Here is a 26,705-nt window from a genome sequence, read left to right as displayed (position 1 = left end):
CATTTATAGCTTGGAATTTCTTTTTGTAAAAAAATATTTCTTTAACATTGATTTTTATGTAATATTGTGATAATAAAAATAATTTAGAAAGCGCCGTTTTTGTATAATGCTATCTCAAAGGCGCGCTTATATTAACGTTCTTTATAAATAAAATAGGGGATATAGAAATTTAACTTTTGAAGGGGGTAAAATCCTGCTGAAATATTCCATAACCATTTGATTTGGTAGTACCTTATCCAGTAGAATTGGGTGATACTTCTCGCTATTCATCATCTTAGTCACTGAAAAAAGCAGCCCTGGTCCATAATACGAGGAACATTTTTTTAGATAGATTTAAGTATATTCATAAATATATATATATATATATATATATATATATATATATATATATATATATATATATATATATATATATATATATATATATATATATATATATATATATATATATATATGTATAAATATATATATATATATACATATATATATATATATATATATATATATATATATATACATATATATATATATATATATATATATATATATATATATATATATATATATATATATATATATATATATATATATATATATATATATATATATATATATATATATATATATATATATTTAAATTATTATTTGCGATAATTTATTTCACTGTTTGAGTATTGTTAAAACAGTAACCCCCTCTTTAACTTTGAGATAGGTTCCGCGATATCGAAGGGAACGTTGTAGGGGGTTAAGGATTTGAATTTTATTATTACATTTTAACCAACCGATATGACTGAAATGAGTCATTATTAAATTAAAATACAATATAAAAACATTTACGTCAAAGGGGAGTTTACTGTTTTTATTTCTCAGGGTATTTTGTTGATTGATAGAAATTGGGTAACCTCACTTAACTAAAAACTTGGTCACATATATTTGTAATTATTTACGATAATTTATTACATTCTCTGGTTAATATAATATTACTTTTATTTTTCATTGTACTTGATTAATTGATGGAAATTGGGCAGTCAAACCTTACTTTTTTGTTTGCTAAATATACGAATATTAGTTTTATGATATAGTACATCCTTTAATCTCTCAATTTACCCACTAGACTGTCAGCATTACACATAATGCCCGGGCAATGAAATATTTTCTATTTAATTTATTATTTTCTTATATCTCTTTGTGCACTTTTTGAATTGCCTGGGCATTATAAATAATGCTCAATTATTTACATTGCCCTTAACATATCTACCAAACAACAGCCTTCCCGCCTATATATAATATTTATGCTTCGCAAAATATTTTATTGCGCTTCCTGCTGATACACGTACCTTTAGTTGCCACTTCCAAATACTCAAAATATTTCGAGAATGCTATTTTATTATTGCTATTTTTACCCAGCCATGCATTACTGTGACCTAGTTTGGTTAGATAAAAAAAATTTAAAGTCATACAATTTTTTTATATTTGATTTTCAATGCTTGTGATACAGTGGAAATATTAAAAATTATCATAAAACAATGCAATCTAAAATATTTCAAAAAGTGGCGGCAGCTGTTAAGAAACACTCTGACTGCAATGACCAACGTTTAGCATTGCATATGTTTATGTTACGTTCAATAGATTGCGCTGCCATTAGAGTATATTTTTTTTAATAAAAAGGTGTTTTTACCTGTGTGTATATAAAAACATGCGCGTACTTGAATATAACATTTTTCCAAAATTTCAAAGCAATCGGTAAATGAGTTTATATTCGCTCATAAGACAGAAAATCGATATTCAGTTGTATTTTCGGTACTCGTATTCGCTTTTTAAAAAAATATGCACATAAATATTTTAATATTGATTTGTAGATTTTATGTTTGTGTTAATTTACAAAGGTCTAAAGGAAAATAAATCAATATTTTGTATGGCCAAATCAATTTAATTAAATTAAATCAAAATATTGGAGTAATTTTATAGTTATTATTTTTGGATCAATATGAGGTTTTACTTTATACAAATTGTATACACTCCTTTCATGTATTGAAAACAGAAAAGGCAGTCGGTGATTCAGCCTTAAGGTTATATGAAGGATACCAGACTGCCAAGGAAACGAATTTATGTGAATGGGGAAATGGATAATACTTTGAAATACAAAGGTCCTGAAACATGGCACCTATTAAACGTTTTTTTTATTTTTTTAAATCATAAATTTTATAAAGTATAATAATAAACACAATCTCTGATGGATATATTTGGAAACGTCAGTCTAGTAATAAATGAGCGAGATGCACTGAACAACCTTCCCCTTCACACGCGAACACATACGCACACTGTAAATAAACAAGAGAACACTGTAAAACCGAACAGAAAAGTTTTTTTTTAGCGGAATATTTCACGTATAAATAAAACCGAGCCGTAGTACTTTTTTAACCCAAACAACCTATTTCGGTTTGTGTTGGTTGTATTTCGTACGTATTGGTCGAGCCTCGGGGTCTAACTGAAGGAATATGCGGGGAAGGAAAACTGCTAGCAATTTATCGTGATCTAGGAAAAAGCGCCTTTTGTGACGTCAGAATTGACAAACTATGTAATAGTGTAAAAATTTACAATCGTTGCCTTTTCTACGCGGTGTACAGTGCTGGTTTTAGGTTCAGAACTCGCAGGATGGACCCTCAAGGCTCATCTGGATGCAGCGAGACAGTTGACGCCCTAAGCCTAAAGCTCAACGAGGGGGTGATCTCTTCGCTCCCCCTCCACAAGGTCAAGCTGTGGATGGTTCGCCATTTCGCCTCGGTGGCCGATTTTCCCGGGCGCTTTCCCGGGCGCCGCGGCCCCCCACCCCCGGGAGCTCGGGCAGCTGAGTCCCGCTCAGTCAGAGCCCAGAGCTGCCGCCGGGCGGACGTCTCCCGCCCAACGTTCCCAGCCGCAGCAGCCGCGCTCCTCACCCCCCCGCCGTTCCGCAGATAACAGTGTGGCCGATATAAGACCGCCGGCGGGCCGAATCCGACAGTTTCCCGAGCGACAGCCGCCCGGCCGGACGCCTTCGAGCGCCGAATATCATCGCGAGTGCACTTCGTATATATTTTTTTTACTTCATTTTATACAGTTTATTTTATAATTTCAAAAACATTTTTAAATCTTACGTAAAAGTATTAAAAAGAATATATAAATACACGACCTCTGTGATATAAGAAAGAAATATTAAACTTAAAATTAAAAGATACCCTTTAAAAGTTCTTTTATCGGCATGATACCGTTAAAATAATCACTTCTTAATTATTGTAAACTAAAGATATTAGATCGTTAAATACTAGATTTTTTAGTACTATTTTTGTACTTTTTCTTACATTCATTACCTGATACTATCGCGGCGGACACTGCATCGAGAGCTCCACCTTGTGCTACGGGAGCGCGAATCTCCAATCTGCCCGCAACGAGTGACAAGGAACACGCAGTGAGGTAACGTTTATTTACTATAATGCTACTATACCGCTCTCCATCCAAGCTCGTACCTCGCGCCAGTCTGGGTCCCTATTGACTTTCGGCCATATTCCCGTCCGAAAGTTAAACTAGGTAACTGGGTGGTTAATTTTAGCTGTGCAATTTACTCCACTACTATTTGCGGCGAGCGGCCGTGCTGGATACGTTTATAGTCTAAATTTACACCTTAGCGTGTTTGACGCAATACATTATGTTTCAATAATAATATACGTGCAGCTACAAAACAATACGTGGATTCTTAACAGTACCTTATCAGTATGAACTAAATTCATTAAATTGCAATAAAACCAGGTTTTTCACTCAGCATTCTTTACCATATAATTGTTTACATTTTCTATACAGTCAAACTGTTTCACTGTAATATTTATTCAATATTACCATGGACTGGTACCTGAAGCGGAGGGCTGATCACCTTTCCTTCATGTGTAAACGATCAAGATAACACTGCGTTTATATGACACAGTGCCCTATGCACCATTGGGGTGCGGATAATGGTTTTATTATTATTATTATACAGTGAAACAAACGTCAAATACTTTAAATACTGTTATCAAACAATGATATGAGTTTACTAAATTTTGTGTAACTTTTTTAGGGCATTCTCAAACTAATGTCAACTAATATATTATTAAGATATACCCCCTAACAAAGTGAAACAACTGTCATAATTATTTTTGTTTTCATATTTATAAAAACAAAATATACATTCTAGTTGACTCAAATAAGTGTTTTCAAAATAATCGCCAAATCAATAAACATACGTCTAAAAAAATATTTCTTAACACATACGTATGTATTTATGTTATCATTTTTTTGTGGTTCGTTTGTTTTTACATTGACAAAAGAAATTACAATCGATTGATTCAATTTCAGACGGCTTAATATGACTCAATTACGACAGTACAAATGATAAAATCAGATAATCTCAACATTTCTAGATAAAATAGTGACTCTTTAACATGAATGACGCCGCTATAGCTTAAAATTTTCAATTGTGTAAAGGCACTCAAATTCTATGATATCGTATCAATAATACTTTAAGTAGTATTTTACGAAAATGGCGTTTTATAAACTATTTAAAAGTATCATTGTTTTCCTGGATTAGTGTTGTATGAACGAACCCAAATTTTTAAAAAAAGGAATATATTTCCCATTACTGGTTCTTACATATTCGTATATACGAGTGCAATATGTTAAAATTACTGATATGTACAAATATTAATATTTTGTCTTGTCACAACTCAATATTTTCATTAAGGTGTTTCCATAATAAATTACATATGGTATGGTGATCAATCCTACAGTTGGTATGAAATTCAAGTTTAAGTATATATCGACTCAAAATCTAGTGCATCGTAATAAAATAAGCATAATTCAATCAACGAATGATATTATTAATACTAAAAAAATTAAAATAAGTTTCACTTGTTAAATACTACTTTTATTAAATGCAGTATTTATAAAGTAAAACATGAAGTAAAAAAAGATTATCTCACAAAGTGATTTTGCCGTAAATCATTTAATGAAAAAGTGAAAAAATAATTAATTATTTTTCATTAGTTTCACAAATTAATCAGACAAACAAATTGATCAAACAGTAGTAGAAAAATTGTCTCCAAGTGTAACGGTAGAATAATTATTACATTTCCCGGAAGCTCGAGTCTATCCAATATGACTACAGCCTGACGGATAAAGCCTTATAAAAACCGTAATTTCCGAATAACTGATTCAACCACTGAAACTGTTCCTGAAACCTGTTTTAACGATTGCTGCGCTAAGTCTTCAAATAAACCTCGTTACATTTGCAGAAAATAACTGTAATACACAATTTCAGACTGTAAACTTCATCAGTAATGTATATTTTTATATATATATATATATTTATATATATATATATATATATATATATATATATATATATATATATATATATATATATATGTATATATATATATATATATATATATATATATATATATATATATATATATATATATATATATATATATATATATATATATATATATATATATATATATATATATATATATATATATATATATATATTGGCAAACAACAGCTGTTTATAGCAACAGCTGAAAATGAAAAACAACCTTTATAATAACATGGGCTTATAATTTTAATAACCCTTAATCTACATATTAATTATTTTCTGTTACCTTTATACAAAAAAAAAGTCAATTAATGAGGCAATAGAGCATAAAGATCCATCGGATTTAGTGGTGTCTTATTTAGAAAATATGACAAGATAAATTTTCAGGACATCGAGAATTTTCTAAGGCAAATAATAAATACATTTTTTAAATACATTCATGTAACGTACGATTAATAAAACATATAAATCCATGTTATACGTCGGTACTGTATATATAATACATGTACATGTATATACTGTGCTGTATATACTCAGCGTAAATAAAAGTATATACGTTTATATTACTGAAATACAATAACATAAAACAGCTGTTATACTTTTATTATTTGTATTCATGTTGTTTTTTCAAATAATACTGTACTCGTTTTTATCACTGTTGTTATGTTAACATTTTCAAACAACATCGGTAAAAAATCAGTTTTTCTGAAACGCGTGGAAATTATTTTGTGGAAATATTTTTAATAGTTTTGTAAATGCAAAACACATTAGTTATGCTGATAACACGTATGTACGTGTGTATTTTAACTATTGTTTTTAAAATTCATATGGGCATTTATACATGTTTTATATTCGTTTGAAAGACTAGCTAGTAAAACTATATATCACCGTAACATTCTACTGTTATAGGTTTGAGGCTATTTTTTTAAATATTGTATGAAAATACTTACTTTAAAAACCAACTTTACTTAAACCTCAAATATGTAAATTAATTCAACACGTTGATTGAGATAAATATGTAGATTGACAAAGATTGTTTTAGTAAATAAAAGCCTAACAGCAAAAACTAAAATGGCAGTATTGTCAACATAGAGTTAGTACTAACGGAGTACTAACTCTATGTTGACAAAACAATATATTTATATATATATATATATATATATATATATATATATATATATATATATATATATATATATATATATATATGTATATATATATATATACATATATATATACATATATATATATATATATATATATATATATATATATATATATATGTATATATAAATATATATATATATATATATATATAAATGTGTGTGTATATACACATATTGAGATAAAATAAAGAAATGTTTGATAATTAAAAATAAAGTTTGAACATGTGGAACAAATACGTAAGGAAAGTTGAAATAAGTTTGAACTAGTTATCGTAAAACGAGTTTATGAAGCATAAGAATGTAGTTGGAAATAGGAGCAGAGGAAGATCGATAAAAACTTGGCATGTTCGAATATCTCATATACTTAAATGTGGTTAGGTTAGGAGCCGGTATAATCGGCGGGTGTGTATAAGGAGATCATGAATGTGAAAGGAGCGAAAAATGTTCGCAAAGAAATAATGGTGTGATGTTTATTTAGTAAGCTTTGATAATTAATAAATATACAGTATTAAATTGAGTGAATACAATATGCAACATATCGCTCACTCCTTTCAACAACGTCATATATCAAAACACTTGATTTTCAGGAAATCGTTTTTAAAGTTTAAGAATATAATGAAATGTATTAAAATAATTATCAAGCCACTTATTGAACTTTTATTGTGCAACACATCTTTTTATGTATAACCTTTTTTTCTCCATATGAAAAATATTTAGTATATTTAAAAAAATTATTAATCAATACCTTTTCTTCAAAATGCAAAAAGAACACTTTCTGCCCAGTAGCGGGTACATATTAAGTAAAAAATATCCTGCTTTTGCTGGGATATAGTACATTTTCTGGGCATTCCGAAAACATGCACAACTGAAAATTATCGATTTTTGATATATGACGTTGTTGAAAGGAGTGAGCGATATGTTAACGTGAAGATAACAAATGGCGTAAGACACCAGCGATAATATAATGACCTATAATTTGTAAACGTAATTACTGCTTAAATTTGCAAATCATTAAACGATACAGTTATGTCATTATAATTGTCGAATTATGCAGGAGTTTGTATAATATTGTGCACATTAACTCAGTTGAAATTGCACTGTTATTGGAGAAATTAACCAAAAATGATTATATTATCACCATTTGCATACAATTTGCATTCACTTAGCCTTAGTTGGCCTATTTAAATTTCCCTTTATCTTTTGAGTCGCTACTGAACGTCTACTGAGTCGTAATAACAATTTACTTTGTTAATGATGCTCATTATTCTATTGTATTTTAATAATTTAATTACAATATTTATTAAAAAAAATCACTTGGTAAATACCACTTTTACCAAAAATCAATTATGTCGCGTGTTTCCATACATTTTACACCATTTACAAAAACAAAATGATGCTGAATTCTTTGAAATACGTGTTTCAATAGATTTTTCAGAAATAGGGTTATTTGCCTAGTGAAATTTAAATCAAAAATGGATATTTATAAATTTTATAGATTGATTCTGAATTCATTTTGTGGTAAAAAAAAAATTAAATTGTAAAAAAAAATACTTGTTTTGACACTTGAGTACTTTATTTAACTCAAGTGGTAAAAAAAGTGTTTTCTTTAACAATTTGATAGATAACAAAGTGACTGCCAAATCAATAAATGTTTTGTTTTGTGAATAATAATAAATATTAGTGTGGCGCATAGATCACTGCATCCTTTTGAATCAGTGTTATCTTGATGGTTACTTGTATTAAGACAAGGTGATATATCCAGCACCTCGGATACCAGTTCATTGTAATGTCAAATAAATTTGAGAGTAAAATTTGTTTCAATTTATTTTGAAAACTCCGAGAATCGAACCCGGGACCGCCAGCGAGGTATCTAAACGCACTTATCACAACACTACGAAGGGACATAAAACAAAATTATAACAAATATTATTAACATTTTAGAAAATGATTGGATATGGTGACATAACCGTCAAGTAAATAAATATATTATTATATAACCACTCACCGAGATTTTTATGTCCACCGGTTTCGAGACGTACCCGTCTCTTCGTCAGGACAATCACTACCACAGCATGCAGCTGATGAAGAGATGGGTACTTCTCGAAACTGGTCTTTATTTACTATTATTATTAACATTAACTGGAGTCTTTATTTACTATTATTATTAACATTTTTGTAAAAAAATAAATAAGTAAATATACTCCTTTCAAGTTATTTATATCTCATCAGTGTGTACAAGGTAGAGAGAATATTGTATTGATAGCAATGGAGCTTTGCGTAATATCAATTTGCAATCAACATGACTGATACTTATTTCAAAACAATACCCAATTCATCTTTGAACCGTACAGAGGAATCAATACGTAATTGACTATCGCGGTCACTAATCATTCTGTTAATTGAATATGTTTGCACATGATCAGGGCATGGAAATGTTAAACAATATCTATGTTAATGTTCCTTGTTATTATAACAAGAAACAATAACATAGGTAGTATAATATATAACAATAACAAGAAACAATAACATAGGTAGTATAATATAAAACAACAACTAGAAACAATAACAAAGAAAGCAAAACAAATGATAGTTGTTATGAAACGGTGATACAAGGAAAGAATGCAATTTTTTAAATGTGTTTCATAGCAAATACACCTACATATTTCTTTAAATGCGTGACACGTGTTTCGATGCATTCCACATCATTTTCAAACACCGTATGTGAAGCTAAGTCTACAACATTTTGAGAGTGTCCAAATACTTGTTCACAAATCTGGACTATCTCCAATTATATGAGTTATATTAATATCATTTTTTGACATATCATCAAAGATGAAGAAGAATATGTAAGTCTAGGTATTTACGGGGGTGACGACTGGCATAGGCTGGTTTAAGTGATCACTTTACACACGCGTAACATTCACCAATTCTACCCATTATTGACAACCACACTAATCAAATTCTTGGAAGTTCTGTATAAATGAACCAATTTCGAAACATTTACAATAACATTTTTTTCTTTTCATATCACCAATAGATGTCTCTAGTAAAGTCTATACTTTAGAGTTGTGCCCTTGGAACGTTGAAAGACGAAGAGGGGTAGCAGCTTTTTTTATCAGTGGAAACATAGACAATAAGGGGGATTTAGTCATTGTCATATTGTTAAGTGTGGGTTTATTATTCTTTACATTTTCATAAATTTCTATTGTTTCGAAAAATACTACAAAAAGAATTCCGAATCAATTAATGAAAAAAAATCCAAGGCTGAGATAAACGCTATCGATAAAATTAAGAAAAGTGTGTTGATATGGTTTGAATATGTGAATCGAATGATTGAAGAAAGAACAGTGAAACAAATCGAGGCGAATGTAGTTGGAAATAGGAGCAAAGCAAGACTGAGGAAAACTTGGCATGATCAAGTATTTCAAATACTTGAAAGGAATCAGGAGTCGGAATAATCGAGGGGTATAATGAGATGCATGAATGTGGAAGAGGCTAATATTGGTTGCAATGACAGATTGGTGTGGCGTTCTATTTTCCTCTGCAAGGAAGCGACGTGATGGTCAGCCAGTTAGTTAAATAATGGTAATAATTGTGAAAAATATATTTTGCACGGTATCTAAAAATAACATATATATATCCGAAGCTATTATTAACATTTTGATCCCATTCCGGTTGAATTATTGCTTCTTCAAGTTGTGCTAACGAAAACTTATTTTTTATACGTGATCAGCTTACGAAGTTCGCAACACACGACCTGTTTCTAGAAAAAAACCTACACTTGTCTTCCTCAGGGGACTCCACCTCAAGCGTGACTTGCGACTTTATTTTTTTTTCTTTTTTCTTTTTCTGCGTAATAAAATTTCTTTATTTTGCCTTATCGACATGTGATGGTGCACTGAACATCACATCGCTGTTCATGCCTATATCTCACTTATGTAGATTTAGAACAATGAATCGATCAGGTTCAATTCAGATCTAAGAGAAATTCGAGATAAATTTGTATTTTAAAAGTATTGTCAACTTTGCGGTAAAGTAATAAAATACTCCTCTTATCGTTCATCATTCACTTAGTATAATAAATACCACTTAAATCTCTACTTCGTGATTACTAGTTTCAGAATAACCATTCCATCATCGGATCAACTTAAGACTAAAGTCTACCTAATGTTATAAGTGGTATTTACTACACAAAGGGAACGATGAATGATAAGGAGAGTTTTAACTTTAAAATAACAGACATTAAAAAAGGAAATTTAAAATAAAACTTAAATTTTATTTTAAATATTTGAAGCATAATTTTATATTTTTCCATTATAAAACGCCTAAAATCATATCATATGTAAATAACATACTAATTACAATACTGATAACTAACCAACCATCACTCCGCTTACCTGCATGAGTAGCGAGAGAGAATAGAACGCCACACCAATATTTTGATCAATCTTAGCCTCTTCTACATTCGTGCAACCCTTCATACATACCCGTCGATTATTCTGACTCTCAACCTGACCACTTTTAAATTTTTGTAATACTTGATCATGCCAAGATTCTCTCGACCTATGTATATATATATATATTTATATATATATATATATATATATATATATATATATATATATATATATATATATATATATATATATATATATATATATATATATATATATATATATGTCTGCCTCCGTAGTGTAATTAATGGTCAGCGCGCTCGGCTACCGTTCTGGAGGTTCCGGGTTCGATTCCCAAGGGGGTAAAATAAATATTAGTAATTTTTTTCACTGTAATATTTATTCAAAATTACCATGGACTGCTACCTGAAGCGGAGGGCTGATCACCTTTCCTTCATGTATAAACGATCAAGATAACACTGCGTTTATATGACAGTGCCCTTTGCACCATTTGGGTGCGGATAAGGGTTTTTTTTTAAATAAAAATAAATATATATATATATAAATATATATATGTATATATATATATATATATATATATATATATATATATATATATATATATATATATATATATATATATATATATATTTATATATATATATATATATATATATATATATATATACATATATATATATATGTATATATATATATATATATATATATATATATATATATATATATATATATATATATATATATATATATATATATATATTTATATATATATATATATGAATGTATATATAAATATATATATATATATATATATTTATATATATATATATATATATATATATATATATATATATAAATTAATTCTTATTTGTTATTGTCGCGGGACGTCAATAATTTCCCCAGCCCTGTATGTATACCGTATACTGGTGCACGCTAGAAATAACTCTAGCCATTCAGTACATACGGGTAACATTATTATTGGCCATTTCCATACAGGCATATATTATGTACTTAACAGATTGTTTATGGGCTGATTAATTGGGTTAGCACTTGGTGCGAAGGCCGAACTAACTTTATCTCGTTACTCAATTCTCACACGTCCCAGGTATGCCGCATTGGGCCTAGCAATAAACACCAAGACGTCTCGACATAGTACAGTCATAATACGTCAGACAATCATAGACCTTGGTGTATAACGTTGTTTGTTGTTATATAATTAAAACAACAACAACTGTTTTGTTTGTCCCACTTTTTTCCACAATGTCAAGTTCATATTTTAAATATGTTTGCTCGATAAGAATCTAAGGAGCATATCTGGCAAGATTCTACAAGATATTATAAGGAATACCAGAATAAGAGAATTATGAGAGATCAAAGATGTCGTTAGGTGGGAAAGGCAACGAAGAAGGTAATGGTATGCGCATGTAAGGATTTTCACTTATTCATGAATATCATCCTATTTTTATTATTGTCCCATTAATTTCGATATTATATTAATAGTTAAATTTTACATTAAAATGAATTATTTATTCGAATATTTAACAGTTATTCATTAGGTTTAATCGTATGAATAATTATTAAAAAATTAGTACAGGTTCCGTTTGGGAAAATAAGGTCTCGCCTTATCCAATGCCAATGCCTTAAAAGCCAATGTGAATATTACCATACATTAATTATATCAGCCTTCTTAGATTTTTTTTTAAATATAAATATTTGTGTTTTCTTTATATACACAAATATTTCATATAATAAAACAAAAACTCTAACTATACTTTCTCCACTATTATTTTATTGAAAAAGGACCGGGGTTTCTTCGTTACCGATATCGTCAGATCCGTGAAAGGCTAGAAAAACATACACATTTGTTTTGTATAACAATATAACAGGGGTTGTCAACAACATTTATATGTCTGACATAATTTATAATAATGTATAATAATAATAATTACATATAAAAATACGGTACGGTTTTTAAATAGGATTTAATATAAATTATGTTATACGAAAGGCTTAGTTTTGCAAATATATACCAGAATTTACTAAATATGCTAAAACGTTAATCCATAAGTCCATACAAATAGTTTCCAACCAATGTTATCAACCTATAATAATGCAAAACTATTTTTTTTTGTTTTACGAAAAATTTAAAAATCAAATAAATTTCTTCTTCTTCTTCTTCTTTTTATCCGCACTCAATGGTGTCTCAAGGGCACTACATCATATAGAAGCCGTGTTATCTTGATTTTTGGCCTTCGCTTCAGATACCAGTCCAGCGTACTATCGAATAAATATTAGAGTGAAAATCACTTTAATTTATTTTAACCCCCTTGAAATTGAACCCGGGACCTCCAACCCGGTAGTTCAACGCGTTAACTGATAGTTTAGTAAAATAAAAATACCGATAATAATTGACCTTCTTTTTAACATCAAAAATCTATTATTTTTAAATATTGAGTAAATGTTGATTGTATTATACATTGTACATGAAAGCACTTAATACAATTATTTTCTATGACAATTATTCTCCATATGTGTACATGCGTTGTGATTCTCCAATTATCGGACGCTTGTGACCTTCGTGTGGAATATCGGATGTAGCATCGCATGACGCGGCGCATCCCGGCGTAGGAAATAGTCGATACTGGATAAAAACGTTTAAATATACATGATTATGGTTATTTCATATTATACTATGGTAGTGGAAATCATATGGTCGCTTCTAATCAATATATCGAATTGAAAAACGTATTGCTGATTCAACTGTGACCACGATGAAAATATCTGAAAAAAAACCTCGGAAAAATAAATATAAAAAAATTTATTAAATATTTACTATTTAATTCATTGCGACGCATCATAAACAAACACTAATTTTATATTTATGTTATCATATGAAGGTCACACCTGTTAGTGGAAAAAATATAGAATTTAGTATTTCAATATTTCGTTTTGTCGATTCATAATATTTTTACTGGCAATACACAACGAAGTCCTGGAACCAAATCTAGTACATGGAGTGAAGCATGGAACTAGTAGTCAAATGCGATGTCTTCGACGAATGTGCGGCAAACCGATGTATGATAGATGTTTGAATATTGAAATAAGGAAATAATGCTAAGATTTGTTAAGGATTATTGATTAAAAAAAATATAAAAAAATGTAATACTATTATATAATAGTTTGCACGTGTGGAACGAATGGGTAAGAAAATAATGGTGATTTTTTTTTAGGCGAATATAGTTGTAAGATCGAGGAAAACTCATGATCAAGTATTTTAAATATTTGAAAGTGGTCAGGTCAGCATTTTTAATAATCGGATTTGTAAGACGAGATCCATGAATGTGGAAGAGTCGAAAATTGTTTACAAATACAGTTGTGTAAACTACTATTCTCTCAGCCTACCCCTGTAGAAATTGGCGTGATGATTAGCTGATAAGATTTTGCAAGCTTTGTTTTATCAAATTATTAGTGATTAAATTTTTTTTTCGATTTTATTATTAATGATAATCGAATTAAACACTTTCCTCCCATTTCTAAGCAAGTCTCCCATTTTTTGTAACTGTTTGTCTGACAATTCAATTTGATGTTTATATTCGATATAAGTATAGTCGTAACTCGTACGTGTGACCTCTATGCAGTATTGCCGAACGACCTCCAGCGTCTGCTAACTCACCACACGACGTGACAATGGGCTATAACAATAAACATAGAATTGATCATCGTGTGGAATTGTTTGTAATTTGTTTCAATTTTAATTATTATTGGTTTGTTTTTGCGGCCACCTCGAATGGCAACAAAATGTCAAGTTCGTATTTTAGTACGTGCTGGAAAAATTACAACGGATTCCGGGAAAATGCTGTCTCGCCTCATTACCGTAAACTTTTATTAGGCAACGTGAACATTATATAACACGTAAATTATATCTGCCTTTAAAAAAAAGACAAATTTAGTATGAATGATAGAGAGAAAAAGAACATCTCACACGGAATACAATATTTATATTAAAATATTCTAATAACGCATTACATTAAAAATTCCTAACGCTTTGTATCGTTGTGGATAAGTCGCATTCTTTGTTGCGTCGAAACGAATTGCTCTCTTTCTCCTTTTCTCTACGTTGTATATGTCTTCTCTCTCATGTAACGAAATGTGTCTAATAAACGTGACGTGTCCTAGAAATTTCTTACTTTAAATTCTTGTCAAATTATCGATTATCAAATCGCCACCTAAAAAGTTTCACCCAAAAAATATCAATTAACTTTTATGTTTATAAAATATTTGTTTTCTCATTATATGCTCAAATATGTACAACATATAACTTTTTTTTAATGATATCTCAGTTGATAGTTTAGTTTTTAGTTTCCTGTATTCACTGCTGGAAAATAAAAATTATTTTAAAATATAATATGATATACTGATCAGTCTATCACAAAATACCCTAATACGAATATCAAATACTGCCTATAAAGATTTGAAATTTGATTTATTCTCCATTTGCGTTCTTATATATATAAACAGATGCATCTGTAATTGTTGTATTTTTTAAAAAAAATACATAAATTAGAACAATTCGTTACACGATTTGCTTTACTCTCGTTCGTTGGAGTTTCCATTTGCTAATCGATGTATTCAGGCATCGCTGATTGCGTTTTTAGGTCACTTCATGCGACTAACCCCTCGGTGGTAAGGGGATGAAAAACAGCCACGATAAAGAGCATCCCCAACAGCTCTAACGACCCATGGTGCCTCCACTAGACTGCCTTCTGACCATTTATTCACTGTGGGCCTTTCTGTGGCAGGTCCGGATTAATTTAATGTCTCTTTTTGTTTTTCCAACACTTAAATAAACTAATTGATATATCATATCATTCAACTTACATTTACATTCAACTTATTTCAACAAGATCATCGTTTAACGGCAGCCATCTCAAATTTTCAAATTTTTGGTACTTATAGGTTCGTTCGGTATGCCGTTTTCAGTAGTTTGTTTTCCTTTTATGATTACAGATTATAAAAAAAAAATGTAAAAAAAAAAAAAATATGTATCCTTTTTAACATTCCTCAGTTGATTTTATCGTAACATCGGAAACCGATATTGAAAATTATGTCATATTATTTCATAAACAGAAAATGTATAACAAAGCCGGTAATTTATTTTGAGTGTGTCCAAATACTTGTTCACAAAATCTGGATTATCTTCAATTACAGGAGTTATTTTCAAATTATTTTTTGACATTTCAATGCCCAGACTTCCATATTCTTCTTCATCTTTGATGAGATGTCACAATATAAACATGTAATAACCCGGTAATTTAGCTTAAGCTTTCAAATGGTCAAAAATCACAATTATCACCACACAAAAAAACCATAATATTGATCCTTAACTATTGTTAAAACATACAGAATTTGCAGTCATTAGAATAGCGTTATATTAGACTCCTGATCTGATCACTTTAATATTTTTGACATACTTGATGCCAAGTTTCTATCGATCTTCCTTTGCTCCTATTTCTAACAATAAAGCCTTAAAAATACAACATTCGCCTCATAAAATTGCTTTACTGTCCTTACATTGTCATACTGTTCTTACACGCTCATTTGTTCTACAATTTTTGTACATGTCTAAACCATCTTAACTCATCATTCTTAATTTTAATATATTATTAGATTGGAACCAATATTTTTAGCTTTTCCACTTTATTTTTATTTGACCAGCGACCGGGTTTCGTCGTGACCGACATCATCAGTCCGATGTCTAGTCAAATAAAAATAAAATGGAATAGCTAAAAATATTGGTTTCAATCGAATAATATATTAAAAATGCAATTCCATCACGAAGTTTCAGTGGATAATATAAATTCTTAATTTTATCCCTTATCCCTTATCTCAGCCTTGAATTCTTTCCTTATCTCAGTATTGGAATATCATACATCGTTTTGCCACAGAATCGTCAGATTTTAAAAGCCTTTTTTTTAAATACCGAGTATTTCCGTTTATGTAGGATATTTCTTTGTTTTCTGGGTTCAATGTATCCGCACAGCTCGTGTTAAAATTTAACATTTTAATCATTCTGTTAACCAAAGTATAAACATGTTGCAGAATCTCATCTTGTCAACTTAAGCTTTACTTTTACGACTCGCGTTTTACATTTTCCACCGAGTAATAACTTTTCCATCCAAATGCTGAGTGCACTTAAAATTATATCCCATGTGAATATTCCATTTTTCATTCAAATGCAGTGTTTTTAGTTCTCCAAGCGTTTTATATCATAGACATAAAACAATGAGTAAATTGCAAATTCTTCTATCCTTAAATGCTAGGACACTTTTTTCCATAAAATTTTGAGTTTGTCTAAATCTATGTTTACAAATTCTAGATTTGTCTCCATATAGGAACTATTTATTCAAAATTATCCTGGACTGGTACTTGAAGCGGATAACACTGCGTTTATATGATGCAGTGCCCTATGCACCATTGGGGTTCGGATGAGGTTTGAAGAAGAAGAAGAAGATTCTTTGAATTCGTGATTTATTTACGTAGCGGTATTCGCACGTTCTGCCATAAATTAACGCAACGGTATACATTAGTTTGGGTCCGTACTATATATTTGTTATGGAACGCCCCCTAACCCATAATAACTCGGGAGTAATTACATATTTAAAAAGCTGGCAGCGTCCCAAACAAGTTATGGCGGGGGGAGCAGGGACCCAGCGACAGGAGGGTCCTGAATGGTCTGCTAACCGAACATGGGGTCCCATTTACTCCCCTCCTGGCTTCCCTGCGAGAGTGACTGCTAATTGAAATACTGATGTATATAAATGAACTCATCAATTTATCGTACTTCACTGAGCAGGACTTAATCAAATTCAATTAAATTGTGTCGAAGGCATTTTTTAACGACGCTTTGTTTATTTCTTTTTCCGTCCGTTCGAATCGAATAGGTCCTTTTTGCTGAGCATTTTGCAGCATCTTTCTAAACAATTTCATGGCCCACTAGAGCAATAAAAATAAAATTTTATTTAAAACACTTTTTAAAGAAATACTTGAATATATAATTTTTCACGTGTTATCGTTGAATAGTAAGGAAGAGAAGCATTGAACACTCTCTTTATTATTCATACCACAAAGTTAACAATGCTTTTAATATACAAAATATAGAAGCTTTGGACTATTTTTATTATATTTTATACACGACAATATCTTTTATTTCGTTAATCGTGGGTATATTGTTAATTTATAAGCATTTTTTACCTTATACCGATTCCGTATACGTAATTTCCTTTATTTTCGGGGTTTGGTAATATATTGTATTACATATCACTTAAATCACCAAACAACCGGCAATTTCACTTCGTACGAGTACGATCTATGTGAAAAACGATGAAAATGAGCGCAATACATTTTTTCGTTTTATTGGTCCTAGCTATACTGGAAACGTGTATAGGAAATACTCGCAAGTGTGCTGGTGTTCCAAAACTTGACCCACACACCTCTTAAACACCCTAACACTGGTCTGAAATCATGACTTAAAAAAAAAAAAAATATTGGTTGGGATTCAAAATGGAATATACCTTAACATCACAAAAAAATGCTTCGACATCAATCCGGTGACAGAGAGAGTTATCAGAATGAATCGGTATTTTATGTATATTACTTAAGAACTATTTTGCGAATTTTGACCTGTGTGCCCCTTAAGAAATTAAAAAAAAAATGAAAATGGCCAGTCTAATGTAAAACTGTCTGAAATTGATTCAGGTTTATATACAGTAAATGCAATAACCAATGAACTATAAACACATTTTTTATTGATTTATTTTAAAGTTGTCTCAAATAAAATATTAAAAGAACTCTATTTCTACCCAAGGTTATCCTTGAACTGACGTTTTATTTTACCTCCAAGTATTCTAACATGATTTATAGTGACAAAACTTATCAAATAATACAATTGAAAGATATTCTAATAATTGGCTAACTTCCAAAAATTTGTCTTTTTTTCGCTCATAAATCAATATTATAAATTTATGGGTTAACAATCTGAGATTAAAATATATTTATGATATTTATTTTATATTTTGTAAAAAATAATGTTATTTTTACTATTTAGCAACAAAAGATTAATAAAACATACCTATTTAGATCGAAATAGGATCATTATCATTATTTATTTAGTTTTAAATTAGAAGCTAGTACATATTTTTCTATCGAAAATAATACATATCGCTCACCCCTTTCAAGAACGTCATTAATCAAAAAACTTGATTTTTCAGGAGAACGTTTTTAAAGTTTAAAAATATAACACAATGTATTAAAAATAAATATCAAGCCACTAATTGAACTTTTTACTGTGCAACAGATATTTTTAGGTAAAACCTAAAGGTTTTTTTCTCCATTTGAAAAATATAAAGTAAATTTAAAAATAATATTAAATAATACATTTTCTTCAAAATGCACAAACGATACTTTCTGCCCTGTAGCGGGTAAATATAAAGTTAAAAATATGCATCTTTTGCTGGGAAATAGTAAATTTTCTGGGCATTCTGAAAACATGCACAACTGAAAATTGACGATTTTTATTTATGACGTTCTTGAAAGGAGTGAGCGATATGTATATCGGCCGTAGGTTTAAATTACCCAGCGTCTATTGGAAAAAATAAAATTACATTTTTTTAAATGGGCTTGGAATAATATTATATATTATTATATAAGTAAGTTACGTGCATTTCTCAAGAATTTACAGTTTAATTTTTATCTTTTAAAATATATTTTTATCAATTTTCAGCATTCACAGGAAGTACGCTGTATTAAATATTAAAATTTATAATAAGGAATAAGGAATGACATTTTGATTATTTAAAAAAAAAACACTTGTATGTTACCACTCAATGAGTTTTATCTCATTACACATGACTAGTTTCGAAAACTACAGATGTTTTCGAAACTAGTCGTATGTAATGAAAAAAAATAATTCTCGTATAGTGGCATAATACAAGTATTCATTTTTTTTAAATAAGTTAAAAGTTTACCAATTATTTACTAGTTCTTCAACAATAATCTTTACTTATATTTCTAATTATCAATTATGTTATAACATTTATCAATTATGTTAAATAAGTGGGTAGACATCTTTATTAAGTATGTAGTTAAGTTGAAAAGTTCCCCAGATTTTAATGACTTTAATTATATGGAAAATACATGAATTTATCATACAACCAGTAGCACATTACAACATTTTGAATGTGTCCAAATATTTGTTCACAAATCTGGATTATCTCCCATAATAGGAGTTACTTTTCATCTTATTTTTTGACATCTCATCAAAGATGAAGAAGAATATGGAAGTCTGGGCATTTACGGGGCTGACAGCCGTCATAGGCTGTTTTAAGTGATCACTTTACACAGTGTAACATTCACCAATTCTACCCATTATTGACAACCACACTACTTAAATTCTTGGAAGTTCTATATATGTATGTAAACCAATTTCGAAACGTTGTTCTTGAATCACTAGAACTTCACTAGAGACATCTGTTTGTGAGATGAAAAGAAGTTATTTATTGAGCAGAAACTCTTTTATTAGTATGTGAGGTCCGAATCCTGGATTATAATAGATGTCTCTAGTGATGTTCTAGTGAATCAAGATAAAAGAAAAAATATGAAAAGTAACACACTACTTAAAAGTGTCAATGTCAAAAGTACAAATAGGTTTACCTGGTTTAATTACAAACATTTGCCATCCTATATTTTTTATGGCAGCTTGAATTGAAAAAGTCAACCTGTCCCAGTGAATACGTTTAGAATTCATAAATAGATAATGGCTCGTGGCGATTCGATTTAACTATTCTCTTCGTGACAGCAGTACATACATATAAATTTGCATACAACGCATTAACATGTGTATAACATCCACTCTTCATAGCAATTAACCATTGTTGAATCGACCAATCAATTAAGACAGCTTACGTAACTATATTGTTCATTCAATGAAATATTTAGCGCAGGAAAAATGACCAACTGCTCCGGGTTTTAATCCTGCATCGTTTTGATTTTCCCTCATGAATTATAATTTTTATATGGTATCCATTTTATACGAGTGGTATTATGGATATACTAATGAAACAACCAAGGTCAGACATATTTATTTTAATTACATGCTTAATACAGTTTTATAAAATTAATTATTTTTTTAAAATGTCTTTTGGCCTCTATGTGCGTACCACCCCGTCCGTGGGGCAATAAAATACCAGGTCACATAGCGTATGGACCCACATTTGGGGAGTAAGTAGTAATTATTTCAAATAAACATAATTTATTGATTGTGTGCGTGGTATATGTTTAAAATGTTGATTTTCAACATAAAATTAGTTTTAAAATTCAAAATTCAAAAAAAAAGTTAACTCTACAGGGTACAACCTTTTCACTAATATGTTATTACTCAAGAGAATTTTTAGATCGTGATTGCAGAAGACAAAAAAGCTCTTCAATAAATATATCTGTGAATTTAAATCAAATTAATTAATATTTTATTTGCAGTACAATAAAATAAATCGTAATTAGTACTATCGACGTTTGTTTTTTGCAATAATATCATGCGTAAAATATTTTTAATGTATTTTTATATTATTTAAAGATTTTGTTATTATTTTCACTTCCCTCGTACATATTGACAGACATGTGTTTTGTCATTGTTACTGATAAAACACTACGGATATTACCATTTTAATCGCCGATATACATTGTACGTGTATCGATTTAATTATGCATATGATAATTTCTACAGATGTCTGGTATTCCATTAAGTCGTAACATGATAATGTAGAAATATAACTGTTCAGTTCTTATCATTTCCTGGTACGCATAAAATACCATAAAATAATTTATCACAAAACATTCGTGTTAACTTACTTTAAACACCTTCTATATTATAAATCTTAATATTTGTGCCTGCATAATAAGTATTATACGTATATAATTGTATCACAAATATTTTCAGTCATTTTTACAATATGTTAGTATTGTTAGAAATAACCGAGATTTTAATTCACCGGTTTCGAGACGTATCCGTTTCTTCATCAGAACGATTACTTTATAAGTATGCAAACAGTGCTACACGTTTTAAATTTATCTTCTACTTGGAAATACCATTTTTTATATGACTTGTGACACGTGTTTCTATGCACTTTGCATCATTCTCAAACACCACATACTTAAAGTGGTATTTATCAAATCAAACTTAAATTAAAAATGGATAGATATTACTTCAAAGTGACTTCCAAATCAATTAATGAAAATACTACACGTCACTACCACAGAACTATTTATACACTTACAATTACATAACATATTAATCACATGCGCTACGACCAAAAACGCATGTGATTAATATGTTGTGTAGTTGTAAGTGTGTGAATTTAGCTATGGTCATAAGGTGTTGTGATTTCCCATGCTTGTGTAGTGTCTGTCCTGATGAAGAGACGGGTACATCACAAAACTATTAGATTAAAATCTCTCTAGAATACTCATACTTTCCTTTTTTCATTAGTATAAAATATGATCCATCTCAGTTGTTACACCAATTATATATCACCTGGATGTATAATCTGTAGAGTGAAAAATCCAGTATCTGATAAGTAAAAAATAAATAGTAAAAATTCAATTTAAAAATGAATTTAATATGATTATTTACACATCAATATGGTCGCTTTTAATTATCCTTAAAAGAGTTGCTACGATTTGATCTTATTAACATAAAACGTCACGCACCCGTTTAATAATTTGTCTCGACACCCCTGTTCAGCATCGTCCCTTATTTCCTTTCCGAATTGTTAACGAATGTTTACAATTCCGATGGTCTTGTCACTTCCCCTTTATATCATTCAACCCCCTTCTAAAGTAATAGAAAGGGTAATATCAACCTCATTAAATATTTATGAAGAATATAATCTGCATACTTACCATTGATGTACGGGGTAATTGGGAAGCGGCTGAATGTAACATTTATCGGCTTATTTTGCCATACAATTGTACTTGCTCAAAATTCACCCCTACTTTTTTGTATACTAATTTACGTATTTTATTTGGGGTGTATCAAAAACAAGAATATTTCAAGATATGTTTTTGTTTATTTTGTATGTGTATATGTGTGTATATATATATATATATATATATATATATATATATATATATATATATATATATATATATATATATATATATATATATATATATATCTGACCATCTTGCCTTCAACTTACTAACGAGCACTGTAACACTGCCTCAATGTAATGTAGCGCACTTTGCGTGAGTAAGGGTTAGAATAAGAAATATTGAAAAAAATATGCGTTTAAATAAATTAATAAATCTTTAACATGAATTAAAAACTATTCGACAAAACTTACTTTGCTTTTAGTGGCTTGTATGAAAGAATGTGTCATTATTTAATTACAATTTAGGCTCTTTTTCCTACTACCTATCTGGCTCTAAGACCTTGAAATATCTAAAAATATATCTTGAATCCCCTATAGTGCCAAATCACCTAACTTTATCGTAAGTGTAAGTTCATATCTATAATATATAGGGTAAATAGCTACGCAGGTGTAGCACCGTCCTAATACCGTCCGAAATGATCCCTCGTAAGGCACACGTTCCGGGTAACAGAATTAGAAAACGTCAGCGCTTATGACAAGACAGGGTGAACTTCATCTTCCAACTCATTCAATAAACACTTGACACTTTGTTACCGTAATGAGAAGTTATAGGGGTAAGGGAACCCCATGTAACGAGATGTCGTTACACCCGGATGTAGCGTACAATGGAGGGTTAAATCTGCTGGGATGTCAGAACTATTTAACTTTATTAACTGTATACCTCTCCGTACAACAGACATCCCTAGTTAAGGATTATTCGTAGAACAAGCTAGATTTTATCATAATTCTAACCTTTCCAATGTCATTTTTTGGCTTGCGTTTAATATTTCTCATTGAAAATATAATTTGAATTTAATATTAATTTCACAACAATAAAATTTATTTCAACAATAAAGTTTTATAATTTAGAAAAAAAAGTTTCTTTTAATAAGACACTATACGGATTTATATTGACACTCTTCAAAGATTTCTGATAATCACTTTTAACTTGCATAACATCGATTTGTCAAGAGTATTCAAATCACTTTGACAGAAGCGTACGGTAGATGTATGATTGAGTTTAAAATGATTTTTACATAAAAAATGCAGCTTGTATTCATTTGATAATTTATTATTTGAATTAAGGTGATCAGCCCCGCGTTTTTGGTACCGTTCCGTACCGTACCGTTCACATCAAATAAATATAAGAGTACAAAAATACTTTTGTTTATTTTGATCTAGAAATCGAACCCCCTGGGAATTGAACCCGCGATCTCCACCATATATAGCCTTATGTGCTAACTACTAAACTATGGAACCAAACATTTCGATACAAGTTAAATAAGTATTTTCATTCATTATCATTTTTCATTCAGTATCTTCATTCGACATTTTATATTTTTAATTTCAGTTTTACTAGGTAAATACCACGATTAATAATAGTAAATATCTTCATATCTATTGTGACACGTGTTTCGAAGCATGTGTCACAATAGATTTTAGGAAAAAGTGGTATTTACCAAGTAAAGATTTAATTAAAAATGTAGCAATTTCGTTGATTATCTCCACTTTGCGAGGCATAGAGTATTGCATGTTTGTATTTATCGTGAATAACAGAATGACCAATTACACGAAATCCAATTCACCGCACCAATGATTCCATTAAGCCCACTAATCGAATAAATCGGACGTTTGCAGATTCAGTTTATTTTTTTATTTATGGTTTTTTATTTTTTTTATAAAACACATTTGATAAGATGATCATATGGTTAACAAACATATACGTATTCAAACACTACATACATAATTTAGTTTTTCTCTAATTTTTTGAAATTATGCAAAAATCTAATACGAGTCCAATACTGCCAACTCTACCATATTTAATATATACATGCTATGTAAATTTTAAAATCCAGCTAGCACATTTTTCATCTGGGTATAGATAATGCACAAAGGCTAAAGGATTACATTTCTGGCACAAAAGGTATTCAATCTGCTTTATCCAATATTCTGTCCTACATATAAATGTCAGTTTCGATTCCCCCCAGCATATTTGCTGGCTTCTATTTGCATAATATGGCATACAAGGGAAGCAGAAGCGGATTTTGCATTAAAATATCAACCATAACTTCTTTCGTTAGTACCTTTAAATTAGAATAAAGACACTTAGACGAAAAAATTCGTTGTGTCTACTATCCACTGGAGAATGAAAATAAAGTAGAGATGTGAAAGAATAAACAATAATAAATTGTTTGATATTTTCATTTTTATGAATTGATATGGCTTAATAAAGCGTCAATCGAAGCACCGTAGAACTTTGATGTGTTACTTGAACTTTGATGTGGTACTTGAGCCCAGTACAAAAAAAAATTAAACTGTATTTGGTCTACAATAATGAACGTATCGTGACAATAAGTGTCAGCTGTCAGGGAAACAATGAATCGTGTCGATACGTTCATTATTGTAGACCAAATACAGATTTAAAACTTTTTGTACTGGGCTCAAGTAATTCATCAAAGTTCAAGTAGCCCCGTTCTACGGCATTTATTTTATACATCACAGTTTCACTCAGAAATAAATATTACTTTTAAAATAACCAGAGTGATACTTTGTCATATTTCACACCCTTAAAAAATAACTTGTCGCTTGAATGAGCTTTTTTGCGTATTTCATCACATCCCTTCGTACTTGGCGTCCCGTGAGATAAGTAAAATGAAAGCAAAGATCCTTAAATGAATTCTGGGGAGAGAAATTACTGCCCTGAACCAATTTAAAGCTAAGCTCGTTTTCTCCCCGCCGCTGCGAGGGAATATTTCACATTTTAATTCGGAAAATTTTACCACTCCATTCGCATTCTTCCGGGATACATCTCATAGGAATTCCAACATTGTGATTTCATTTAACTGTAGCGTAAACAATTCGGCCTAAAACGAGATTCGCTAATTTGAAAACCCGGTTGTCCTTTTGTGTTGTCAGTTTTATACGATGTATCAACATACGTCCTTACTCAAAATATTAAATATAAACATATAAATGACGACATTTAAAGCGGCGTGATGGTTAGTTAGTTAGTTAGTAGCGAAAGTTATAAGAATATATTAAATAAATTAAATCCCGATTTAACTGTAAATTTACATTAAGTAGTTTGCCAATGCCTGTCAATGTCTGTCACTGCCAATCTAAATAAATAGAAGTTTTAAAACCACCACCAAGTTTATAGAAGTGCTCCAGAGTAGGCAGTGAAGGGATAAATAGTTATAATTAATAATTAAAATGTAACTTTGTTTTAAAATCACTATAAATATTCGGCTACCGTTCTGGAGGTCCCGGGTTCGATTCCCAAGGGGGGTAAAATAAATATAAGTGATTTTTTCACTGTCATATTTATTCAATATTACCCTGGACTGGTACCTGAAGCGGAGGGCTGATCACCTTTCCTTCATGTGTAAACGATCAAGATAACACTGCGTTTATATGACGCAGTGCCCTATGCACCATTGGGGTGCGGATAAGGGTTTTATTATTATTATTTATAAATATTATATTATAACTTAATTATAATGTGTTCCGGTTTCGATGCTAACCGCTTCTTTATCCAGTTAGTCAGCTAGATCCG

The 26,705-nt window shown here is 30.0% G+C and overlaps 1 protein-coding gene across 2 annotated transcripts in view; it reads left to right on the top strand.

Annotated features, from left to right (window-relative positions):
• Window positions 1–26,705, top strand: part of Tob (Transducer of ERBB2) — a 176,814-nt gene that overhangs the window by 118,881 nt on the left and 31,228 nt on the right. The window contains exon 1 of one of the 2 annotated variants that reach the window (XM_088256961.1): window positions 3,000–3,450. The exons of the other annotated variant lie outside the window; for it this stretch is intronic. The gene's annotated coding sequence lies outside the window, so the exon portion shown is untranslated. Of the gene's footprint in view, window positions 1–2,999; window positions 3,451–26,705 lie in introns of those variants that run through there. 2 annotated transcript variants of the gene reach the window in all.

This window comes from Brachycentrus maculatus, unplaced genomic scaffold (genome assembly GCF_059751285.1).
Source record: "Brachycentrus maculatus isolate JH-2025_06_01 unplaced genomic scaffold, ASM5975128v1 h1tg000069l, whole genome shotgun sequence".
Lineage (NCBI taxonomy): Eukaryota > Metazoa > Arthropoda > Insecta > Trichoptera > Brachycentridae > Brachycentrus > Brachycentrus maculatus.
The sequence above is the reverse complement of the archived record's forward strand: the minus strand, read 5'-3'. Positions and strand labels throughout refer to the sequence as shown.